The sequence below is a fragment of the Manis pentadactyla genome, chromosome 14, assembly GCF_030020395.1.
Source record: "Manis pentadactyla isolate mManPen7 chromosome 14, mManPen7.hap1, whole genome shotgun sequence".
NCBI classification, from domain to species: Eukaryota; Metazoa; Chordata; class Mammalia; order Pholidota; family Manidae; genus Manis; species Manis pentadactyla.
This window is the reverse complement of record NC_080032.1, coordinates 44,593,759-44,615,638: the sequence shown is the minus strand read 5'-3', so window position 1 is coordinate 44,615,638 and position 21,880 is coordinate 44,593,759. Positions and strand designations below refer to the sequence as shown.

Here is a 21,880-nt window from a genome sequence, read left to right as displayed (position 1 = left end):
TAGGGGAATGAGGTTGGGCTGGTGCCAGCCCTGGAGCCCAGAGAACTAGATGTAGGCTGTGGCTGGAGCCAGACGAAAGGCAGAGCCCCTTCAAGGCAAGACGTATGGCACCAGCTATGGAGCTCTGAGTGTTGGTGTCCAAGGTTCAGCTGCTCACATGCAGTACACATGCACTAGACTAGAAAGTGTGACCCACACAGACTTAAAAATGACACCAAGAAAATTCAGCAAGGAAGTATTTGCAATAGTCCTTTAAATATGCTTTAAGAATTCTTCACATTCCTTTCTACTGCCTGTAAATCAGTCTTTTGACGAGTTTACATTCGTTCCCCAGTTTTGGAAAGAAAAGGACTCTTAGGACACTGACTTGGTATATTAGCCTCCAAGAAAGAATTTTCATTTGACCCGGCTTAACCTCTCAATACAGAGGCAAATAAAATATATTTGAGTTGTAGGTTAGATTAAACCAGTTTAAAAAGCAAGAAAAGACTTTACCTTCACCATGACTTTCCGTAATTCCCCTCCCTCCCTCCCTTTCACTTTCTCTTTTCTTTCCTTTTCTCCTTTCTGCCTTTGATGCTTGGATATTGTTTTGATAGTAAAGCAAAAAATAATAACTATAATTTTACCAAAGAGGAAAGCAAGGCACAAAGAAACTGAGGAGCTTGCCCACTGTTATGCAGGTAACAAAGAGTGGTGACAGGATTTGAACCCAGGAATTGTGACGGCAAAGCCCATGTGCCTTTATTACACAGCAAGGCTGCTGACACTGGTGGCTGCACTGGCAGGTTTCCAGTCACAAAGCTATAGTGTGTCTGCCTACTGCTTACTGCCGCCTTTTCCCGGATGAGAACCTTATGTCTTTCCATCCTACTTGGGACCAACCCGTAAGTCACCGGGGTACCTGCTGCACTGCGGGTGATTGGAGGACCTTCCTCTGACAGCCTCTTCAGCAAAGGGAGGACAGAGGGGAAGCGGAGGGAAAACTCAGGGCAGGCGGTTGTGATGCTCAGAAGTCTGGCGCAGTCTGTGCTGGGAAATACACGGCTCAGAAAATGTGTGGGCTCTCCAGGCTCTGCATGACAGAAAAGCGTAGATTAAACAAAGCTAAAAGGGTGAACTAGTAAATTAGATAAAATAATTCAGCTGCTGAAAAGGCCTCAATGGCCTGAAAGAATGGGCCAAAACTAACAAGGTGGAATTTAAAACAGCCAAATGTCTAGTATTTCATTGACAATCAGAAAGAAATCATGATGCAAAATAGGAAAGATCTGCTTTATTACATATAAGTAGAATTTGTGGGTTTTGGCTAACTAAATTCTGTTGGAAATTGAGCTTGGAGGTTTAAGGAAACATTTTTAGGAGTACAGTCTCCAGAACTCTGGACCAATTGGACTGTATCTGGAGATCCTCATTCACTTCTAAGATCTTACCTTTCAGAAGGAGAAACAGGACTGAGTTGTTGAGGAGAGAGTCATTATTCTTTGAGGGTTTTTTCCACTGGGTCAAGCACTGCAGTGGGCATCAGCTGTACCAACTCATTTTTTTCTCCAAAAAACCCACGCAAGGCTAGAATGTTCCCTTTCACAGGTTGAGGAAACTTAGATGAGGCTTAGAGAGGTTTTCTAATAATTTACAACTAAGAATCTACTGAATTCTGACCCCAGGGACCATATACTTTCCATTAAATTAATGTGCATTTACCCTGGAGATGTTTACTAGTAAAAATAGGACATAGGAGAAACGTGATACCTGTCCTTAGATGTTTCAGGAACTATGATGTGGCCTGGGGTTAGCCTTTATCCTGGATGGCTGGATGGGGCAAAAATAGAAGCATGAGGGTGTCAGTTACAGGAAAATAGATTTCAGTTCTCTATGAGGAAGATGTGACCTATAGCTAGACAGTCTGCTTCTGAATAGCTCTTCTTCTGAGACACAGGGCTTCCCTTTACTGGGAATGTTAAAAAAAAAAGCTGAATTAAACCTGTCAAGAATATTACTAGAAAAATCAGATCCACTGATTGAATATAATTAGACAATCTCTTAAGACGAAGAAAAATCAAACTTTGGTAACTAGAATCACAATTTAAATGCACACTTATTAGAAACCTGTGAGTTTTTCAAAGTAAATTATCACAACCTAATTTATTAGTTTTAGAAATTAAGTAATATAGACAGACAGACTAGGAAAGATTGTGGGTGTCTTGAAAGCTGTTAACTAAAACACTTTTATTATTAAGTTTTGAAGTAGCACACCCATGCCTCTCTAGTCTTATATTACTCTAACCAGTCCATATTTGAGGTTAAGTTTTAATTTTTTTCTCCATTGTCCTTGTCCTTCGCTCTTTTTCCAACAGCATGAAGCCACTCATTTTGATTCATGCAGCATTTCCCAATACTCTAAAGAATGATCCCAGATAGCAGCAGGTGCCAGGGAGAATCGTTGGTGAGCACAGAGGCTCACAAATAAATCTGACTGGCCACCTAATGGTTATCAAATATCCATACCATACAATTAGTCTATAACATGATTAGATCCATGAGATGAGTTTTCCCGAAGTCTTATACTTGGAATCCTTCACAAGGACTTGTTAATATTGTAGTCCTCAAGTATATCACCGAATAATCAGGGAAGGGTCTGGATGCCTCCTCTTGCCACAGGAGCTTTCTGGGAGTAGGGCTTGAATATCCCACACTGGGATTTTTCAAAATCACAGATGAGCTTTTCCAATCCTTTCTTCCAGAATTCACCTAAATTCCAAGAAGGCAAGCAAAACAATTTTTAATTGTGTGTAATTAATGTTCATTAAACTTAGTATACTAGTTTTAAATAGGTCAAGTGCCAGTTGTACTTTCAAATGCTGTACTTCAGTATACTTTTCAGTACATTGATTTTCTTATATAATCAGTGTGTTTATGCCTCTTTTACTAAATCTACAGTGTTTTTGTTCATATATTTTTAGTTGAATCTGATGCCAAGTCTTCAGCTGAGTATTTAACCACCAGTGGTAATATTATTTCTCTGGAAAAATATGAGATTTTAGAAATTTTACTTTATTTCTAAAACTAATATAACTAAATAAAGTCAATGAGACTTTATTTATGAATAATATAGTCAAAAAGAAAAATATACATTGTTGGAATGTCCCATAGTTTTTTAATACTGCATTTCTTTTTCAGTGTAGATATATATTTTAATGATTTAATTGTTACCTATTTGTAAAGTAGACATTGCTTTATATCTTGGAGGGGATTACATGTTCTTACTCATAATTACTGCTGTGCTCAAATTCTGCACTTTTTTACTTTAAAAGTCTAATATGTAAGTATTTTAATGTTTTTGACTTTACAAAGTCTACATATTTGTTATAGAATAAAAAGTAATTACAGATAAAAGAAAAAAGTTTAAATTACCTGTAATCCTAAGCAAGAAATTAATTCATGCCATTTTATATATCTTTCGGAATTTTTGTTCTTTGCATATATATGTAGATACATTATAAATGTTTGTATGCATACATACACACTTATATATGCATAAAAATTGGGCCATATTCTCTGTGGTTTCAGAATTACTTTTTTCCTAACATTGTGTTTTTACCCAACAGTTATATCAATTACAGAGGCTACATAGTATTCCATTGTGTAAATATACCAAATTTAATTTTCTGTGATTGGACATTTAAGCTCTTGACAATATTCTATTATAATCAGTGATTTAATGAACATTCTTATAATTACATATTGTATATACTTGCATGATTATTTCCTGAGGCTGAATTTGTTGACATGGAACATCTGGGTAGATGGACTTACACATTGGTAGAATTTTGTTAAAGATTGATATATTGTCCTCTAGAAAAAATTGTGTGGTTTACATCATGGTCATCAGCATATGATAGAATAGGATTTCCTTGTACTGTCCTCAACTCTTAGGAGCCCTAGTTTTTTTAAATCTGTGCCAGTCTAATAGATGAAAAGTGATATCTCATGGTTGCTTTAATTTGTATTTTTTTGACTACCAGTCCAAATTTCAAGAATACTGTTGTTCAGTTATTTCCCTTTTTGTGAGCAGTATGAAAGTGTTGTCTTGAAAGTTCCACACCAGATAAAATTAACAAGTGTACTTGAAAAATTCAGAAGCAAAATGATAGTATATATTTTATTCCTATATTATTTTTTCTATTAAAAACACTTTGAAAATAATGTGACACCCTGTGTCTAATATTTCATGTGTCAAGGGTTTTAATAATATACATCCTAACTAGGAGTCATGTTAGGTAATAGATCAGATGTTTGTTTAAACAGTAGAAATACATAGAGGTAGACTATTCGTAATTGGAGTACTTCTGTTTCCCTGAAGATCTGGATATTTTATTTTTTTTAAAGTAGGCATTCTAAACAGATGACGAGTAGGTAGATAGGAGGATCAAGCATGTTTGTTCTCTATTTTTAGTATCTCAGGCATCCTGTGTACAAGTCAGACATGCCATCTCGGTGTTCATATCTGTTACTGGAAAACATTGTTTTCCTTGGTAATACTAAGGCAGTATCTGCCTGTAGATATTTTCCAAAAAGGAATAATAAAATCTGTGTCTAAGATGTTTAAAAAACAAACTACAGGCATACATGGAAGTATTTGTTTGAGAAACAAAGCTCTCTAATTAATAATATCTAAAATCTTTTTAATACAGTTTGTTCTCTCATTACAAATTCTATCAAATACATTTTAAAACAAATCTTTGAGATCACTTCAGAGCAATGTATATATGTTTTATGGTTTTATTTTTATTTTTTATAAAGTCTATGGATTGGTTACTAATGAAATGTCAGCTGATAGGAAAGGTCTTAACTGCTTTCAGACAGCGAAATAAATGGGGTCTGTCAGAGTTTCAAAATCATCATTTTATTATCCTCATTAAATTTTAACCTTAAATTGACTGGTCAAGGTAATCAGGAATAAAGTAGCTAATTAGCTACAGTAAGAAGCAAAAGTGTTTGAAAGCCAGGATGTATAGCGGAAGTTCAACAAGGAGTTCCAGAATTTTATTCTAATTAGCTTATTACAACTTACTTGGTTTTTTTATTGCTGGTTCTGATACTGCTGAAAGAAGAAAGTTGACAGTATCTCCCAGGATTTTCGGAAAGAACAGTGTTTGCATGTGTAGGCCTGACTGCCCGCTGTTTGCTCCGACCTTGGGGAGAGAACATGCAGCTCTCCTTGAGTGACATGAGCTCTGACGTGCTTCTAACCTGGCTTCATATGTCCATGTAGGCCTGGCAATGCATCAAGGGCTTTCATAGATAATGAATTGCCTATTTGATGTTCCAGTTGAACAGCCAACCATTGTGTCAACTTTTACAGGTCCCAAACTTTACTGATCACACAACCCCACTCCCTCCTGCCAAGCCAGCTCCTCCAGTCCTTCCCATCTCTGTGAACAGGAGCTCCATTTTTCTAGTTGCTCAGTTAAAAACTTTGCAATTGTCCTTGACTCCTCTCACACAGCCTAGCCAGATGGTCTCACTTGCTGAAACAACCCCAGAATCTAGCCATTGCTCATCACCTCTCACTCAGGGCCAAAGGGCCGAGCCACCAACAACTGCTCCTCTCCCTCAGGTCACTGTGGAAGTCCCCTATCTGGTCCCGCAGTTTCTGCCTTATCCCTCCTACAGTATATTCCCTAAGTGATCCTTTTATGATGTAAGTCAGGTCATGTTAACTCTTTGCCCAAAAGCCTTCGGTGATTCCCACACACACTGAACAAAAGACAAAATCTTACACAGTCACTGTTGATAGTTTACTTCTCAAAATCACCAACTATTACTCCCGACTCAGATAGTCTAAGGGTGGTCCTTCCCTAGAGCTTCTGCATTTGCTCTTCCTTTTTCGCCTGTATTGTTTTCCCCCAGAAATTCACCTGGCTCACTCCAGTTCTCCCTTCAGGTGTCTGCTCAAATGTCACCTTTTCAGAGAAGCTCTTGTGTGACAATTCCCAAGCACTGACTGCTCCCTGTGAGTTTCCCCAGCACCGCCACACACTTGACTTTTCTTCTTAGCAGTTCTCCCTCCTGGCATTATATATCTCTTTGTTTATGAGTTTATGATGTTTGCCTTTCTTCAATTAGCATGTAAGCTCCATGAGCACTGGGACATTGTCTATTTTGATGTCACACCTATATTCCCAGACCTGGAACAATTCCTGGTGATTCAGTAGGCATTCAGTAATAAAATGTTGGATTAATTTAATCCATACAATTTTGCCATAAAGACAAAGTATTCATTTTGCCATAAAGTATTCATTATAATCCCACATGACATAGATTAGAAAACAGAGGCCCTCAGAGATTAAGTGACACATAGATTACACAGAAGTAGACAGCAGAACTGGAACCAGAACCCAGTTCTAAACTGAACCTTTCATTCCAGTTACACAGAAGATTCAAATTGCTTAAATCCCTGAAAGAAAGAACACGTGTTCTTAGACTTTACACTCTGGAATAAACGAATTATGTCAGATCATTCTCTGAACCACTCTTTTGGGGAGGGAAATGAGAGGTGATACAAAGAGTGTTCAGAAAAGATTTTGAGTGCCCATCTTTCAGTTCTGCCCTCTTTCCAAAGGCACCTGGGGCTTTTCTTCATTGTATTCCAAATTCACAGACACTAAGATACTAATTCTGTGTTAAAGAGTAAATACTGATTTCTGGATTTTGCTAGTCCTCAGCAAATAGGAGAAGTTATTTCATATTCCATAGCTCATTTTCACACTTAAATACTGTCAAAACACTATCATGACTGGCCGCAATGTGACTTACATTTAATGAGTCAGGTTTTTTTTTTAGTCCATTCTCCTTTTTGATAAACCTTTAAAAAACACCACATTATACTTTAATATTATGTGAAATTTCAAAATGAATGTGATTAATAGTAGTAGATCAAAACAGTGGTCCTTATCTTCCTGCTTTTAAATCAGTATACATTGTATCCATCTGTGTGTCCACCACCTTCCCCAACTATCACCAGTTTAAAAATTACTAAGAAGTAGGATTGGATTTTGTTTGTTTTCTGGGTAAGGAATACCAGCTTTATTTGTTCCAAACCAAATTAAGTATGTCTATAAGTTAACAGGAAATCAGCCATTAGGCTGACAAGAAATTCAGTGTAGTCATATTTGGAGAGGATCCCACTCTCCCTGGCTTTGTATAGTCTAATGCCATTCCGAATTTTGGAGAAAGACCTTTACTTTTCATTGTCTCCTCTGAAATGCTTATTTCCCAAGACAACTTAATCTATTCATGTTAGATCAACTCAACTACCTACACCTTTGGCCAGACTCTAATGGAGTTGGTGAGTAATCAGCCCTTCTTAAATCAACTCACACACCCTGTCAGAGTCTTACCATAGAAGTAAGGATTTCAAACAAGTGTTTTGCTGTGCCCCTCCATGCCCTTTCTCTGTGGAATGTGACCTCACTCCAAATGAGAGTTGTTTGTTGATATTACTGTCAGTATAACTGGAGGACTGGACAAGTCTATCTCCTTCACTAAGTATGTTCTACCAAGAAGTTAGATGAATAAAGGAAACCGGAGTGAGACATTCAGATGTTTGGAAAATAGCAAGCTCTCTTGCTGTCACGGCCAAGGAAAGATGGCAACTCACTTACCAGAGAGGCAATTTTTCCAAGAGGAAAATTCACAGATCTCAACAAGTGACACTCTTCCCTCACAAGGGTTTTCTAAAGAGAAGAAGGTGGGATGATTTCAGGATGAAGTCTTCAGGATCCTAAGCGTCAAAGATTAGGGATCCACTAATCCCAGAAAACACTGAACACTGATCACTGGGAACCCAAGCACCACAAGGCACAGGAAGTTCAGGGACAGGATGCGATATTGAAGGAATAGTCTTGTGAAGAGGGAAACATCTTGCACAGCTGAGCTGGAACAAGCTTCAGACATGGCATTTTCTCAACCTTGGAGTAAAGAGCCCCTGGTAGGACCAGATCAAGATATGGAACAGACAACCTGAATTGAATAAATGTCTGTAAATTTAAAACATCATGCTTTATTGCCCACTTAAGAAATGGGATGGGGAATGATAATCTACATGTAAGGGAAAAATTATAAGTATTATCTACTTTATTTAAGTGTTACTTGTTTGAATAACTGTATGTAATATTATTTTGTTCAGGTTGGATAGAGCGGGACGGTCAGAGTTTATTTTTAAGACTCCCAGCCAAGTATCAACCCCTTTATGGCAAATGATTAAGATTCTTTGATTTTTTTTCTTTTTCTCCTTAGAGTTGGAGCTGGATCTCTTGATAAGATATCAGCCTCTTAGAAATTTGCTGAAATAGGTTCAAGGAAAATTAAGCAGGGAGAAAGGAATGTTCTCCCTTCCCAGCTGGCTGAGATCATAGTCAGTATATAATCATGGCTTGCCACTGAATTGGAGGAAAGATTTGATTAACTCACCTTTGCAAGTATTACACAGGTCTTATTACCCTGTGGAAAATAAGGAAAAACAAAGTCAAAGATTGTAAACAAAATATATCCAGGATCAGATATCTGCACTAATTCATACAAGTGTAGCTATTCTAAGCAATCAGATACATTTTTCTTATGGTGTCACTATTGTCTTGCCTGAGGGTTTCAGCCCCAGGCAAGTTTCCTGTGGATTCCATAAGACCAAGAAATGACAATAGAACGTTCTTGGGGTAAAAGGGCTTATACCCAGCTTTATTTTCACTGTGGTAGGTCAAGCACTAGAATCACATCTGCATGTAGCAGTTTGCAGGTCCGTAATCCACCTCTGTCTCTCCCTCCGCCCAAAACACTGGGCAGAGCTCTTTATATAGTGACTCAGTCGATAATAGCTCATTGCCTAGGGTGTGGAAGCAGAAGCCTAGCAGCAGGCCAGTTACATCATCAAGTAATTTAGGGGCAGGTGAGGATCCTGGCCATAGGAACTTCCGTTTTCCCCACAACTATGTTAGCAGAAACCTGCCAAAAATTCTTAGAGTTGCTTGCTTTTTAAAATGTTTATTTTGAGGCTAATTTATAAAGCAGAATTTATTCTTACTTTCTTTTCTTACTAATTTCCAGGCCCTTAGTATATAAAGATGAATAAGGTAAGCCCCAGGGAGTGTGGAGACAGGAACAGTTAGGAAAGATCGAAGGATGAGTTGCGGCCATAAAGACAAAGGGAACAATATATGAATTCTTTTTTTTTTAATTTCATTCCTTTAGTCAATATGTGTGTACAATGTGTGAGTCCAGATACGGAATATAGAGGTGCCTCTTCTTGCAGAGTTTATATTCAAGATGTGATAGAACAGGATTTCTTGACTTCAGCATGACTGACATTTGGGGCAAGATAATTCGTCCTTGTGGGGAGCTATCCTTGGTGCTGTAGGATGCATAGCAGCACCCCTGGCCTCTACCACTACTTGACAATAGCAGTCTGTCCCTCCTCTCCTCCAAGTCATGACAAACAGAAATGTCTCTCAATACAGATGTCCCCCGGAGGCCCCATGGAGATCACCTGTGGTTGAGGAGCTCTGCATCAGCAGGAGCATCGGTGTCCACTGGTGAATGATTGGAAAGCTCTGGGAGGACCCTCTGGTTTCTTATCTGAATGACGAGGTGGAGACATGTTTCCTACTAGGAGCCTGTCGGGCATCTGGGTGGGAAATGTTTATTAGACAGCTTTACAGATCTGGAATTCAAGTGAGTGATGTGAGCTAGAGATACAGATTTGGGGATTAAAACCCTAAAATATATGACCTCACCCATGGAAATGTGCAATTTGCAACCCAGACTTAGTTTTTGGAGCTATGAGTTTCCAGAATGGGTTTCCCAAAGGAAAAACTGATAATTGAAAACATTAACAAAACTCACATTATCTCTTTTTCATTATGTTCTCAGTGTTTTGGGATTGGAAAGCTATTTCCCATTCAGAGTATATATAATAATGTCTCACAAAATATCATATTCTTATTTTAAAAAAAAAGACTCGTTTGTTGTTAATAAATCATAAAAGCATGAACAACTAAACCAGTCAAATAAATTAATCTTCCCACAAATGCCTAAATAAGGATGAATATAAACCAAAGTAATTACCTGGGGTTGAAGTGCATTCCTGCAAGGAAATGGACTAAATTACCTTCAGCCTCACCTTGAGCCTTTTGTTTCAAATTTTGTTGACATTGTGGTGGTTGTGGAGAATTGTGTACTAGATATTATACTGTATTTTTAATGCCATTTTTATACTAACATCACACTGTACTTTTATATTCATAATCTCATTTGATCCTCTCTCTTGAGAGGCAGGTTTCATTAGCACAGGAAACTAAAACTTAGATTAACTAATGTGGGTGCAGTCACATAGCTAGTAAGTGCCAGGGCTGGGATTAGAACTCCTGGCATCCTGATTTCCAGTTGGATTTCTAGTCCAATATCTACAGTAGATGAGCCAGGAAATGATCTTGCTAAACACACAGTAATTTAATTCATTGCCAACAGCCATGCTTTAGATCACCCTTTGCATTCTTTTCTTGTTAATGGAATTAATGGGAAACATCTTTATGCCTTTGTTTTTGTGGAGAATTAGGTTAATAAGTTTTTTTCTTTGGGCACTTGCCAAATTACAAACCTATGTATATACAGTCTGTTGTATATTTATGTTTCCCCTATAATTGGTCATTAACTTATTTTAAACTGTACCGCTATAGATCATATAAAACAATAGTTTATACAAGGAAATAATATATAAAGCAATATGTTTTTTGAGTTATTTCTAATTGTTTTCTTCATTTCTGTAGTTTTATTTCTTCCTTCCTCTCTCACTTTAAGACATCATCCCTTCTTTACCAGATCAAATACCACAAAAGGTTTACAATAAAATTAAGTCTTCTTCCACTGCCTGGCATTTTCATTCCCCTCCCAAAAACATCTTTTTTTCCTGCATTGCTGTTTTCCACTCATTGTTTTCAGTACTGTCCTATATTCATATATGTAGACCAGCACCATTATAATTATATAATGTTTCATTGAATGAATGAAGAGAATGAATATTCTCTTTAGTAGGTTCCCCATAAAGGGCATATATGTTATTAATACTATTTTGCCCTCACAAATAATGCTTCACTGAATATATTTGTACATACTGTCTTCGTAGACTTGTGCAAATATATAGGATAAATTCCTAGAACTGGAATTGCTAGAACAAAGAATATAGGTGTGTTCAGTTTTAATACCTACTGTACCCAGATTGCTTTCCAAGGAACCATGTTATGTTCTCAACCTGGATGCACCTGCCTTTTCCCTTCCTCCTCGCCAGTGCTATGTTGCACCACCAAGCATCTGACCTTTGCCAATCTAACAGGAAAGAATGTTGAATTGTAACTGCATTGCTCTTATTGTAAGAATACCTTTTCATGTATCTGAAGGTTGGTCTTTTTCTTACTGAAAAGAGACTTTGTATAAAACTGTGTTCTTGATGCTTTCCAACCATATTACTTTTGATGACATTACACTCTCTCAAACTTAGGGTTTTCATCTGTAGAAAGAGAAAGTTTAACAATCCATAAGGTTTCTTTAACTGTCATTGACTTGTCACTGCCCTGCTTAAAACTGTTCCGTGGCCTGAGGGGTTCAGGTTCTTCAAACCTCTTATGGTCCCTCATGATTGCTCCGCCTGCCTCACTACGCTGCAGCCCTCCTCAGCCGCCTTTTCGTTCTTCAGGATCTTGGGATTTGTGGGTTCCTCTGCCTGGGACACGGTTGGTCCGGTTCTCCATGTGGCCAACACCTTCTCAGTCTCTAGGCCTCTTCTTTAGTGTCATGTAATGAGAGGTGCATTTCCTGACCACCTTATATAAAGAGTTCCACACTGACTGTTTTCTGTCACATAAACCTGATAATTTCTTTCGTGAAACTCTTCATAGTCTGACATTTTTACTAATTTGTTGATTGGCTTTATTCTCAGCCTAACCATACTAGACTCTTAAGCTCCATGAGAGCAAAGACCTTATCTGCCTTGTAATAACTGGCAAAATGTAGCTTTGATGAAACAAAGGAATATTCATTTTATTGTCCTATCTTGAACACTTATGAAATCTGTGCTCTGTTGTAGTATTGAGATGTCTAGTAAGTGAAAGAGAAAGTGTGTGTGTGTGTGTGTGTGTGTGTTATTAGCTCCTATGGAATTAAATACACCTGGAAGGCAGGGTCTTCCTTTTCTATGAAGATGTTAAGGGCATCCAGTAGAACCAGTAGAAAGTAATACATTTTATTTTGAAAGAGTGAAAGGTAAAGAACTTTATCTTAAAACACTTAAAATTAAGTACTACAGGTATTGGCATGAAACTAACTGGCATGAACACTTACTAAGTCAATCCATGTTGAAGAAAAAACATGAGTTTTCATTTCCATCTCGTTTGAAATATTATGTTCTTGATTTTATAAAGTATCTAAGCTATATTTTATGCAGACCATCTGTTGACACAAATTATAAGCAAAGAATTTACATCTTTAAATATAGGTTCAAATAATACTCAGTACATGGGCCAAATTTTGCAAAGCAAGAAAATATTATAATCAAAAAAACAAGTACATTTTCCTGTAGATATATACCTTCAGTAGTATAGTAGGAACACTTTACTGTTCTGTGCCATTCTTAACAGCTTCAGAATTGAAGCTACATCGTGAAATTCCAAGTCAATGCATGTGCTTGTTTTCAAAGCCAGACTTAGGCAAAGAAAGTATGTGAACTTCGTCTTTGCTGCCTTCTTATCACATTGTACAGCAGTCACTTCCTAAGCTTTATTTAAACAGAAAATTCCTGGGAGGGTGGGGGGAGAATTCATATATAGTAGAATGGATAAATTGTGGTGTGTTCATGCAATGGAATATTTATAATAGTGAAATAAAAACACAGAACAATAAGCAATACCTGTAAATCTCACAGACACAGTATTGAAAGACATGATTGCATTTACATACATTCAAAAACAGGAAAAACTATTGTACAGAAGTAGGAGTCAGGATAGTGATTACACATTTGTGTGGATAGTTGTGGCAGGAAATAAACACAAGGGAGGCTCTGGTTGTTGGCAATATTCTGTCTTGTTCTAGATGAAGTTACTTGATATGTTCACTTCATAAAGATTCCTCAAGCTGAGCACTGATAATCTGTTTTTTTCTTTATGTATGTTATATTCCATTTTTTTTCAATAGTTTCCATTCAAAAAGCCCTATACCATTGCATTTAAGCCAGGTCTCCTCCATCTTGTGAAAAGTGTTGCTTTGAACCTAAATGTAGGTCTGTCTTTTTTCCAATTAAACTTGTGTTGTTTGTTTTAACCTGTAGTTTGATATGTTTAGATCTTCTGCATCTTCACTTCTGACCAGTGAGTTAACGGTCTGGCCAGCTTTACCCCATAGCTTGATAAGCGTGTATTTTATATCTCCATTTAAGTCATTGACAAGATGTTGAAAAAGACAGTGCTAATCACAAATCACCCCACTGGTGAGTGTCTTTGTGCCAACTTAATTTATGTGGTCATTCAGCAAGATCTGCTAAATTTGCTTACTGTGCTTTCTCCACATCTACCAAGCTGGGTTATTGTCTAGCCTGGAATTCTCTCTGTTGCTCACAATGATACATTCAAAGTGAGGTTTTCAACAGCACAATTTGCTTTTGGACCCTTACTATTTACAGTCTCATTGGTCATAAATAGTATCTCCCCACATACATAAAAGCTGAATTTATGACTGCCAGGCTGCTGTCTCTTTTGGCTCTAGGCCAGTGCCATTGACAGTTACCATCAACAGTAATAAAGGAAGAAGACTTCCAAGACTTTGTGATTGTGTGTATGTCTGACCTGAATAGGAAGAAGTTGTTAATGGGTATAAACAAAGAATGATGTGGTCACTTTAGAGGTACAAATGTTGACACAGAACCAGCATTCAAGGAGAGTCTGCATGTGACCCTCAGTTTATGACTTAGTAAGTTTTCTGAAAGACTTTTAGAAGACCTCCTCATAAACTGTGCTGGAGTTCAGATGTACTCTGTGCTTTATTCCCCTATTCAGTAGTTTTAATAACCACACTGAAAGGGAAATGGAATGACCCAAGGCACAGTTTCGTTTTGGTGCATCCACACTTAATTACATTGCCCACCACATCATTTTCTAAATACTAACAAATCATCTGCTTAATAATCCTTTCTAGAAGTTTGTTAAAAATGGCATCGTTCTTGTTAACAAAAGAAATAAACTTTAATACATTTGAATAGAGTTGAAAAACTATGCCTTCTCTTTGCCATCTGTTAACATTTCACTGTTATCTTCTTCAAGGAGTGATTCTCTGCCTTAATTTGCCACATTCCTCCTTGGAAAAGCCTTGTTTTCTTTAGCTTTTTTTTTTTTTCTGGCTATGTCTAAGCCATGAAATTATTTTATTGGCAGGATTTTATAATGATTAAAAGGTAAAGATAGGAAATAGTACCCACCCTGGAATAAAAAGGACCCAGCCCTGGCCCTCATGGATTTACAGACCAGAGTGGGGACAGACATGCCAGTGACTAATAAGGATAACAGCGCAGGGGGAACATTGGAGAAAGAGTATCTTCAGGGTAGAAGCAGTCCATGTCTGTACCATCTGTCCCCAGAGAAAATAAACTATATTCCTGACAAAACAAACAGCATGCACAGAGGACTGTGGTGGGTGACCTTTCCAGGGCAGTATGGTCCATGCAGAACCAGGAGCCTGCCAGGTAGGCAGGTATACCCTACCCCCTTCAGCAATTTAGAGTTTGCCCTACAGGCAATAGACAATTGTCTGCATTTGCATGCTAGCAAGATCAACCTTGAGGTAATACGGTACATGATGGTGGCAAGAAGAATGATGAGGCAGATAGAGAAATTGAGGAAGTGGTGTCTACTCCATGCATTTTTCTCACGTCAGTGCCCCACATTTCTGCAGGATGCATTATTATTATTGTGTAGTTTTTCTGAAGTCTAAGCTTTTGTGCGCAGTCATTGCTATGCAGCTGAGCATGTATGAAGCCAGTAAGTACAGGTCATTGTCATACAGCACAGTTAGAAATATTTTGTAGACACATTCAAAGTTGTCTTTCTTCTTGGTGAGCAATTTAGGAAAGGAGAAAAAAATGGTAATCAGCAAATCCTTCTTATTAATCCTTCAAAATTCAATTTGTACCTACCTCTTCTCTGATCCTTTCTGGGACTCCTCCCAGGCCGATGTCATCCCTTCTGATCTGAGCCCTAGAGCCCTGTGCCCTGACAAGTGGCATTCTACGGCACACACCTGTGTGATTCTCTTCTCTCTCTGCGAGGTGGTCCGGCATCTCAGGGTCAAGACCCATCTCATGCATCTCAGCTTCTTTCTCCCTCCCGTGACCCCCAAGCTCCTCACTTCCACACAGTCCTTTGAAGGTAGTACAGAGGCAACAGATACTTTTTCAGTAAGTGAACATTCACCCCTATATACCTTTGTCCTAAACCAAAGTCTTCCACCTTTATCACTGACAGCAAATATTTCTCAAAGCCATAGAGTATTTCTACTTCTGCATCTTTTCTAGAACCTAAATACACCTGTTTAGGCTGTACGCGTCAATAAATATCTCCTTCCTAGGTTATATTTACTTGTATAAATGCTAAGGGTGACTTGATTTACATTTGAGCAAGTATTTGGGGCCAGTAGGGAGATGGGTAACTAACCAAAACAGGTGACTCTAAACAATAACCACCATCTGATCATGTCAAGTGTACTTCTGAGGTTAAACATCCTTAAATATTGAAGTTAAATTAAAAAACTAAATACAAATCAAATAGAAAAATCAGTAAATATACTCAGAGAAAACTTCTCTTCTTCCACTCCTATCCCTACACCTTGTTACTGAAGAACACAAGCATTTGATAGTCGAAGGCATCCTATAGAGAATTACCATTTATTTATTCAATCAGTAAATACATACCCAAGCCCTAATAGGTGTGTGGCTTTGCTTCAGAGCATGGATGTTACAGAGAAGTCTCTGGCATGCGCTGCGCTCAGATAGCTTTCCCTCTAGGTAGGAAGAAAGACATATTCATATTCATGAAAGGGAGAGTTTAAATGTAATGAATTCAGAAAAGGGATTGAGTCCTGTGATTGGAATGGCAGGGGAACACTTCATGAAAGAATTATCTGTGGAGGATGGATGCATTTCCTTTGGTAAAAGAAGACTGAGTTATCAAGCCTGGTGTATCAACCATGTCCTAAGCATGGTGATCTGTTGCACCTAGGAACTTGAATTCAGACAGACGTCACACCTAAAGCAATATAGATAGATGTCATTTGAAACTTCGAAAATAGAAAGTAATCTCAGCAATAATTAGTGAATCCGTTCATTGTAAGTTTGATTTTTTTAATAAAAACTTGAAAAAATAATGTTAAAAAAGAGCAAGGAGGTAGTTTGTCATAAAGGTATACACACACACACACACACAAGCACACACCCAACATTTTGAAACTCTGTTAATTGACAAACTGGAAGTAGCAGGAGGAGGCTTCCTAAAGGAAATACTTAGCTGGTCCGTAGCATGATAGAATTTCATTAGGAGGGGAGAGAATACAGGTTTGTCAAGATACAGAATGACGGTGTTACGGAGTACAGAATGTACAAGTTCCCCTACTCATTAGAAACATACACCAGCTCTTGCTGGAAATCAGCGCACATGTATCGCGAGCATCGTGTACTTACTGAAAAAAAAAAGAGAAAATGAGACATTTGAATCTGTAATACATTCTTATTAATGAAAAATAAAAGTATAAATTAAAAAGTAACCAGACTGTTCTCAAAAGTATACTTCGTTATATCATTCTCCTCCTCCCTCCAAGAGCACTGAAGTTAATACCCATGCTTTGAAAGCTGAAATGCAGATGGACGATCAGAGACAATTTTGTCTTACCATGAATGCAGATAACCTTCCTCCATCACCACATTCCTAGATCCAGGATTTAGGAGCAACTTTCTTTTTTCCCTCAAGACATTGTGTGAAGCGACAAGTACGGGCAAATTATTATCGTATAAATATATAAATCAGTGCAACAGCACCAAGTTTGCTCTTAAAAATTTTCAAAAACATCTTAATACAGCACATAAAACTTCAGTTTGTGAGATTACATCAGTGAAATTGCATTATCGCCACAGACCAAATCTGTAAGACAAATTGTAGAAGGGGAGATAAGTTTTACCTCTATGGTTGCCATTAGAGAGGCAGGAAGGCTTAATAACTCTGTAGCAACAGTATCTTATAGCAGCAGAATCTGTAGCCAGAAATATCTTCCTCCACTAAGCTAGCTCTAAAGTAAGCAAATTTGTATTATAACAGTTAACAGTGCTTGAGAAAATGCTATTCCTGCACAATAATATAAAACTAATAATTTGACTGAAAATTTGAGAGTGAAAATGTACTAATAATTAAAAACTCGGATACAATGTTAGATTTATTCTTGTATCCTCTATTCTCAACCTCTTTCACATATTGATTGTTATAGTCATTGAAAAATATAGTTACTCCTAACCAGTACAATAGTCCATCATGTGACTCTAAAGTAATGATACCGATTTTAAGTACATATCTGAGAAATGAATCTTAGTAACTTACAGTTTTAGCACATCTAAGAAGGTAGAACAACCCGTTAAGGTTGTGGGACCTCTGAATACATAATGTCTTTGAAAAGCTTAAGAACTTGTTGGTGTGATGGTCAAAATAACCACCCTACTTTGATGAGATATTAGCTTTTACTGCAAACAAGAGGTTGTCCATTAATAATTTGTGTATCACTAAATAATTTGACCAAAAAAGGAGAAAATCAATGAAAAACTGACCTATACAGGCTTTTGAAGAAAAGTAAATTCTTCTGATATTGTCAAGGCAAAAGTATGTGAATCTTCTGAGGGGAAAAGGAGGCAGTTTCTTAGTCATTTTTACGTGGGCATCTCAAATTTTTACAGTCTTTGTACTGTTCATGTGAAGTTGGTACCATGTAGTGATCTTACAGACTATCAGTTCCATTTGCTAATTTGAAGGATTTGTGAATTATTCTTAACCCTAACTCTGCAATTAGTGTTCGAGGCTGTTATGATCTCTACTAACTAAAATATTAATCACAAGACTTTGTAAGTTACCCTCAATCAAAATTTGAATAATAAAATAAAACCTTTCCCTTTATAAACTTTATACACCTACCAATTCATATTCTCCCCAATTCATAAAAGGCACTGTAAATCTAACTGTTGAAACATCCAAAGTTCTCAGTCAGTTGTTATTTTTAATTGTGGTACGAGTGGCCTCTTTTCAAATGTAAATATTCTTTATTTTTCCAGTTGATTTGTTTATTGAACAAATACCTGTGGACATCCTACTCTTCCCCCACAGGGGACAAACGTCAGTGTCAGATAAAGTCCTTGTCCTTAAGGACCTTATATAAATGTGTTCCCTTTTTAAATAAACATTCATTGCTAGCCTGTCTATAAAAATTCATTTCTGAAATCTTTACTTAGTTGTACATACATCTATTGGTTTTGTAAAATGAAGTTGTCCCTATTTATATTTTTAAAAAACCACATACAGTGCAGTTTGTTTGCTTTTAAAAGGTGATATTTATTGTCCCACAGCAGCCAACTTCTTACAGGACAGAGTTGAATGTTGCAAATTATAGGGAAAGAAGAAAAGCAGCCTAAGATTTTATTTAAGGTACTACCTCAGATTTTTTTTTTAGGAATAGGCAATTCAGGTGACAGGAATAGAACATTAGAAAATGGGGGTGTATTTTTTCCACACAATTCAAAGTCAGTGCTTTTGATTCTTTTTTTTTTTTTCCTCCTTGTATTCTATCAGATAAATTTCCACACAGCCTCAGGGAACATCAACCTATTGTTGGGGTTTTTTGGGGGGCAGTAATCTTACGGAGAATTCTAGAAGGAAAAAGATACATCCAAAACACCAGGCTTCAGAAGCCCTGAGATGTGACTGAAGCAAGTCACCTACAAGATAGAAACAGAGACTAGAGAAATAATGTCAGAAATCACAGAATGGGAGCAGAGATGGGGTTGTGGGCACGTGAAGAATAGGAGAGGGACTAAAGAGAAGGAAAGAGATGGCCTGGGGAGAAAAGAAAAATAGGCATGAAAAATTTAAAAAGAAAACAATCCATGTAGGTATCATTAGATAAAAATAAAGGGGTCCTTCATAATAACTAAATATTCCTTCAGTAAAACTAAAGTAATTCTTGAATAGTATGAAGGCAAAAAGAAATATGTTGTTAGTGATAGTCCTTCAGTTCTTGACATGAGGTAAAAGCCTGTGTACCTTTTGTGTGCGTGTGAGGAGGGAACTTCCCTCCATGCTATGAGGATGTCTCAACCGAAGAATTACTGGAGGCGAGGGTGGTCACCTCTGCTCTCCGGTTCCATATCTGCCACCCTCCTTCCCCTCTCTCTCCTGTTCTCAGCAAGGTGGGTTCTGGAGCTTTTCAGCCATTTCTGGTTGATCTTTGCCTACAGTACCTGCTCCTTCCTTTCCTGTGTATTTGCTTCAGATTGTGGCTTGAGTGGCCCATCTCCTCTCCATTGTTCTCTTTCACCTGTGTGCATTTATCTCTTGGTTTGCTCAGCGTTCAGACGATATACCAAATAAAGCTTTCACAGTCGTCGATCATATAAAGCCATTTTGTGAACTTGAGAATAAGTTAGTGTCGACCATAAAGATCTGTTCCGTGAGGGGCTGGTTCACGAGGACCACTGTGTAACAGCCCTCTTACAAATCCTTAGAACACCCCTTTCGTCAGGGTACCCCCCTCAGGACAAACTACAGAATAAGAGGCCAGCTCCTTACTTTACCAATCATCACCCACTCCCTCACCCTTCCAGACTCCAATCTTACTTTACTTTTCAAGTAAGCTCCTGGGGTAGCGGACGGTTTCGTGTACTGTATCGTGAGTATCAGATCGGTTCATTGCCTCTGTTCTCCACAGATGTTTAAAGAATATTTACTGGGATATTCTAAATGTGGAAATTGAAATTATTAAAGATTAGATAAATCTTAAGTAACAATTTCAAGTTATATTAAAACATTGTTTTTTTGACTGACTGGGTTTTTCTTGCCTCCAGTATTCACAGAGCTGACAGGTCACTTGGCACAAAAGAACTGTAATAATAATAATGAATATCATTAAACATTTATTCTCTTTGCTAAACACTTTACATGAATTCCCATTTTATCAGAACTTGATGTGAAAAACTATTGAATCCCTGTATCATTATTTTCTGTCTGAAGTGAAACAACTATTAAAATCTAGATTTCTATACATTTCTTTATTCCCTTCCTTTTTGTTTTTCTGTCATTTTCAAAAACTTTGGGGTGTGTGTTGTTTCTTGTGTGTTTTTGGTTTGTATTAATATATTTTCTATTTCCTTCTTCCTTATGACTTCATTACTTATAAATTGGAATTTCCTCAACCATAAGCATTGGGTATCCTCTGAACCTGTGTCTGTTTCTTTACCCATAAAATGAGGGTAATAATAGTACCTACCTCAGAGGGTGATTGTGGTGATAAAAGTATGTAATAAATGAAAATCACTTAGTACAGTGCCTGGCACATAAACATTGTGTAATTGTAGGCCCCCCTTTTGTTTTTTGGTTACAACTTTCTATGGTAGACATGCCATTTATTTTTTAATGTCATGGTATAAACATAGAGAACGATACTATCACCCTCCCCCACCCCCAGAACACATGCAAAGTTTTGAAACTTAGGAACACTGTCACTTTGAAAGAATGTCTCTTGTGTGTTACATAACGCTCACTGAGGGGGTGGGCATTCAGCCAGCTCTGTAATTGCTGTTAATTTACTGTATCATTAACAGAATTAGCCATTATTTCATTTTAGACCATGTGAAAACATAGTTTAGTCTACACTGTTGTGTACTCTATGAAAAATCAAATTGTCATTTCTAGCTAGTTATGATAAATACTTTGCATTGTGTTGTATGTATATTGAATTAGTAATCTCTTAAGATAAGTAAGTGCCACTTCATTTGTCTACAAACACAAAATATATTCTTTCCCAAAGGATAAAGGACGTCTGTATATTGTTTGCATTTTATATTTAGGAAATCTGTAAATATGCTACATTTTATAGAATTGCCTTGGGTGGTATAAGACCTGTGAAAAATGTAAACAAAATAAGAAAGAGGGCATTCTCCTTATGTTTATGTTTGTGCCACTGTCTTTAATTTAACAACACATGTCATACAGCTGGTCATTTTTTATCCATTAATACATTAAGTATCTCAGCTGTTGTGCTTGGTAATTAATTGTCATTATATATGAGACACTTTTGCAGTTATAAAGCAGAAATGAATCATTGTCAGAAACGTAGGTACATTAGACATCTGTTAAATTATATCTTCTCTATGCAATACTAATTAATAATTAAAGTGTTGGATCAACATGCCCTGTGTAATAGTTTTAAGTCCAGTGTTCAGGGGCAGCTGTTCTGGTATATGATTTGGTGATGGGGTTGGGGGTGGTTGACAATACCCCTGGGGGGAATACTAAATGCATGCAGAAAGCTTTGGGTTTTGGTTTTGATGGCCCCGCAGGTTGATTGAGCACCTATTGTGTATGTGCTTGATGAATTATAACAGTGGGAATGTTTGAATGGTATTTTGTGTACATGTTTAAGTTTAGATACCAGATCATCTTCATTTCCCCCTAAATGTTTGGGATTCAGATTTTGAATCCCTATAGAATTATGCCACTGGAAAATTTGTCCAAGCCATGAAAACCCATTTCTAGAAAACTCT

General features: G+C 37.3%; 1 protein-coding gene across 2 annotated transcripts in view; it reads left to right on the top strand.

Moving 5' to 3' along the window:
* UBE2E2 (ubiquitin conjugating enzyme E2 E2) overlaps positions 1–21,880 on the top strand; it is a 341,224-nt gene that overhangs the window by 258,400 nt on the left and 60,944 nt on the right. The gene's annotated exons all lie outside the window — the stretch shown is intronic.